Source organism: Hylaeus volcanicus, chromosome 3 (assembly GCF_026283585.1).
Source record: "Hylaeus volcanicus isolate JK05 chromosome 3, UHH_iyHylVolc1.0_haploid, whole genome shotgun sequence".
NCBI classification, from domain to species: domain Eukaryota; kingdom Metazoa; phylum Arthropoda; class Insecta; order Hymenoptera; family Colletidae; genus Hylaeus; species Hylaeus volcanicus.
This window is the reverse complement of record NC_071978.1, coordinates 16,677,498-16,682,414: the sequence shown is the minus strand read 5'-3', so window position 1 is coordinate 16,682,414 and position 4,917 is coordinate 16,677,498. Positions and strand designations below refer to the sequence as shown.

General features: G+C 31.4%; 1 non-coding gene across 1 annotated transcript; it reads right to left on the bottom strand.

Annotated features, from left to right (window-relative positions):
* Nucleotides 1-4,232: 4,232 nt before the first annotated feature.
* Nucleotides 4,233-4,314, bottom strand: Trnas-cga (transfer RNA serine (anticodon CGA)). The gene has a single exon. It is a non-coding gene; the product is annotated as a tRNA-Ser (tRNA).
* Nucleotides 4,315-4,917: the final 603 nt, after the last annotated feature.

The following is a 4,917-nucleotide window of genomic DNA, read 5'->3' as shown; positions in this document are numbered from 1 at the left end:
TAACAGGCAAACAAACTTCCTCTTTAATGTCCTATAATTAGAGCACTAACGAAAAATCGATTTAATATCTTTAATAGTATAGAAATGTTCATGTCAAGTCAGACTATACAGGTCAGCTTATTGCCAAACGCGGTTTTTCAGAAGCTACCGTTAAAGTATACAATATTATTATAAAATTAACGGTTTGCTTTCTTTTCCGGATTCCAACACTGGCTAGGCGGCTCGCGTTAATGAAGCTCACGGTTAATGAGTAACAAGTTCAAGAAACAGGATATTAGCACGGTGAATTTTAGGTAGTTTGCATCTCGTTGAACCTCTCAGAGAGGTGAAATCATTGTAATGTAGATTCGAGAATCCGAAATCTGCTGTTGTGACGCTGATGACTACAATTTTTGTAAAAAAACATTAAAGTAATACAAGCTTTCATATTTGGATAGAATTTTCAATATTCATATCATGTTCTTTCGTAAGGTAACCAAGTAAACCACAAAATTTGAATTTATTTCTCTATTTGTTTCTTCACATGAACAATTAAATAATATAAATTATTATATTAGAATTTATATATATATACATATTTTTAATTTTGCCGCCTCCGAAAAGAATGCATTGTATTTGATATGTTGTATTTAGTAATTTAATCAAATTCATCAAGAGCTGGGGAGTAATAATGAAGTTTAAATAGGAATTATTTCATACTTTTCACTGCATTTATATAATTTATTAATATATAATAAAAATACATCTATTAACATTCAACATTTTACTTTCGACTGAAAGTGTTCTCTTTGTAATACTTTCATTAGTCTAGACAAGTAAATATAATAACAGTTTAAACCTCTGTGCTTAAGTTCTCTTTGTATATTTCCAACAAATTGTATTTTTGTATAATTCTGTCTGTTAATAATGCTGTTCCGTATAGATGGTATATACATTAACGGTATGCAATATTGCCCCCCCCCCCCCCCACCCCCTCGACAAAGCAAATACATCAAACCATCTTGGACATTATTTTCACTTAGACAGTATACATGTATACATTAATAGCATTCAATATTGCCACCACCATCTCAAGCCGGAATTACAGATTTTTAATTTTGCCGCCTCCGAAAAGAATGCATTGTATTTGATATGTTGTATTTAGTAATTTAATCAAATTCATCAAGAGCTGGGGAGTAATAATGAAGTTTAAATAGGAATTATTTCATACTTTTCACTGCATTTTCTTGGACTTTTACGCAATTATATCTAGATCTGGTGAGTATTCATATAAATTAACTAGAGATTATTTCCTACTTTTTAGTACAATTTTAATGTTCTCCGAAGTCGGTTATATATTTTCTCGTATATACTAATCAGCATATTGGAAAGTGTTTAACGCCCAAGCATGTGTCCATATTTTTTCTAGAGTGTTCAGTATGAAAATAATTATTGCTTTAATTAATTAAAATATTTTTTGTTATTCGTCTAAAGCATTACATTCGATAGTTGTGATAATGGAAAGAAGAATTATGAAAGATTTAAATACAAAAACTGTTTCGTTCATCTGTATGAAACAAATCATTAATAACTGAATTGAAATAAGAAATATACACATATATCAATGTGTATGTATATACATGTGTTAATAAAATGAAACAAAGGAAGTCCAATATTTATAGAAAATAAACATGGTCAGATTTCCCTTGTGAGTAAAACTGTTTCTTTTTCCTCTAAATATATCGTACAGTTGGTGTTGTAATAAGCTATAAATCGTTTTTAACCACTTTTCAAAAATAAAATAGAACGAATACTTTCCTTAACCAACTAGACTTAATATTCTTCTAGTTTTTCAAGAATATTTGTCGTTATCATACATTGAAAACAAAGGTATTTATTTCCTATGATTCCTTTCTCCGTTTCTCCTTGCTAAATTGAAAGAATAAATTAAAAAAAAACACATAATACGAAGATCGGAACATTACATGCTATCCAACTTGAACACTCTCATCGACCGTGGAATTTCTCAGGGTTTAATAATAAGTAATTTCGATAATAAAGATCTTCATTGTCGCTATGTGTACAACTACTAACATTTCGAAATTGGAGGCTTAACAGATCGTATTAGAAACCCGTACTATCGGACAAATTAGCGTAAATGTTACATATAGTTTCCTGTATGAACTGGCAATTATGACATTTACATTCTATGGTAAACGTGAATCATCGCAGTGTCCCAATTGCAGCAGTAAATTATTGAAGAATTCCGTCGAGTTGCGCAAAGAAACGCCGCAAGAAACGAATTATCAATGAATAAAGAAGATCCGGCCGGCTATTCGAGCGGAATTTTTCATCGTGCTTAATTATACCGAACCGTTAAATGCCTGACTCGTGGCAAAACCGTAGCTGGCTTTCTTTAATAGTTCCAGTCGCATTCCGCGTCTAAGTGCGTAATGAATGAAATTACTCGCCGTTAATTGATCTAGTTTTAATTTTCCTACCGGCTGGTCCTTTCTTCGATCTACCGATAATTTACTCTCACAACCCAGGGGACCAATTACCTAGCGCATATTGGTCGCCTAAATCGTACAATTGTTTGCTAGTTACTTATTACTCCTGAATATAAACACAATCTACTAGTGAATGTTTGAAGTAGCTGAGTACGAAAGGTCTGAACAAAACATTGATGGATACTTAATGTATAAAGAAATTCTTCTTATTCTGATAATGATTAGAAAAACTGAGTCAGTAACATTTGGTTAACATAAGAAAAAGCTATATGTGTCTAATAATTCAAGAAATAAAAGTTACATTTTACTGTTACTAACAGAAAAAGATTAGCATAATACTCTTCTAGTTTTCACGCGGCATTTGGTTTTCTGCATGCAATGAAGATTCATGAAAATATTACAATGCAGTTTTATTTTACGTGTTTAAATTTTTATAAAGGCAGGTTCATAGAATGCTTTATATTTAATTTATGTATATATTACAGTTATTGCAAAAATGTAATCAACATTTTTGTTAAAGTTAAACTATTATTTTAATGGAAAAATAGAATAAAAGATTATCCGTAATCTAAGAAATATTGTATCTTGTCATAGCATATTGTAGACAAACAATAAGGCCTGAAAAGAAATGTCTATATTCTTGTAACTAATATATTATCCGATATCTTCATTAAAATACTGTAAGTACTCTATTTAGGTTTTTCAAAAATTGCTGTATTCTATATATTTCCTTCTTTTCTGATACCTTTCTAATAATTCATATTTAGATTATACTTTTGACTATTGTTACGTTTTCAATTTTATTACATGAACTGCAAATTAATTGAAAATCGTATATGTATTAACTTAAATAATACTCAAACTTTTCTACGCTCAATTAAACTGTCAACTGTCAACTGTCGGATATCATATAAATACAATAAATAATGGTGAATTAGGTTAAACAAACATACATGGACCAACATCTAACATTGGAGAAAACCTCATAAGAAACTGTCGCTAATAACCAAAGGTTGATGCAACGTTAAATATGTAATAAAAAAGATAAACTAAATACTCTATTTATATGGCCAATATAAGGACAAAATTAATTGGAGTTGAAAAAATACTTTTAAATTGTAATTTTAAAAAGAAACCAACAGTAGATACGTTACTCTTATCTTAAATAATATATAAACCGTGCTATTATCATTCGAAATACAAATTATTAACAAATCTTCAATGGCGGCATTTATTTTATTATAACAAATCATGATTAATTAGTTTAAACAAAATTAAATATCCTGTCTATGTGACAAAGATACAGCAAAAATGATTTGCAAGAATAGTTTTTAGTCATAATTAAAGAAAACTAATTTGAGTCCTTCCTCCTGGTGTTGAGTAATTAATAATTAAAATTCGACTATGAAGTGAGCGTTTACAAATAGTTTGACGTGAGAATGACTTTATGGAACTGTTTGAGACGCACTTTCAAAATTCGCTCTTCCGTTATAGTATTCTTACCACTTTTACTAATTCGTAGATTTCTGCTCTCACTTTCGGTTTGGCGATAGGGAAGAGGATGAGCGTCCGTCGTAAAGTGCGCGTGACGAAGAAGTTAATGGTAAATCCCAATCGCAAGTTGCGTCTCAATGAGTTTGACAAACCGGACCGTTTTACTGCGCATAAGTTGACAACGTGAAAAATCGACAAAACCTCCAGCTCCTCGAAGCCGCGAGCGGAGGTGGAAAGAAAAAAAATATTCGCAGCCGGTAGGATTCGAACCTACGCTCCCAGAGGGAATCTGATTTCGAGTCAGACGCCTTAACCACTCGGCCACGGCTGCTCACCCCTTGTAGCTTCGTTGTGCACTAGGGGTGAACTAGGGGAAGAAATCCCCGATGCAAACTTTTGATTGAAAATTGAATGTTTCCAATAAAACGATGATTTCTCTGATCGAACGAACAATTATTTGTCCGTTCACACAGCAAATTATCAATGTAATTGTAAACAGATATATTTAACTTATTGTTAATGAGTTACTGAGTTAACTCGACTTGAGCTTTTTCCCATTTAAAAAGCTCATGCGATTTAATTTGTCTTGAGCACGACAAGAACAAAATAATTTGACGAGTATACTCGCGCAGAGCACCGAAAAGGTTAAACATTAATTCTCGGTTTTTCTATTCTCTATTGTGTGACTCTACATCGTTTATTATAAATCAGACCTAGCTTTCACTTAAATATTCACATTCCTCTCGTTTAGACCAATTTTAATTTTCAAATTCTTAATAACGACAGATAAGATGCAAATCCTCCGATCACGTATTCTAAATGAGATATATTTAAACAAGAAATGGACAAACATATCAAACTGAATAAATTGAACCTTGACCTCAAAAAAACTGATGTCTGAAATTTGGTCTTCACAAAAACACAAATATACGAA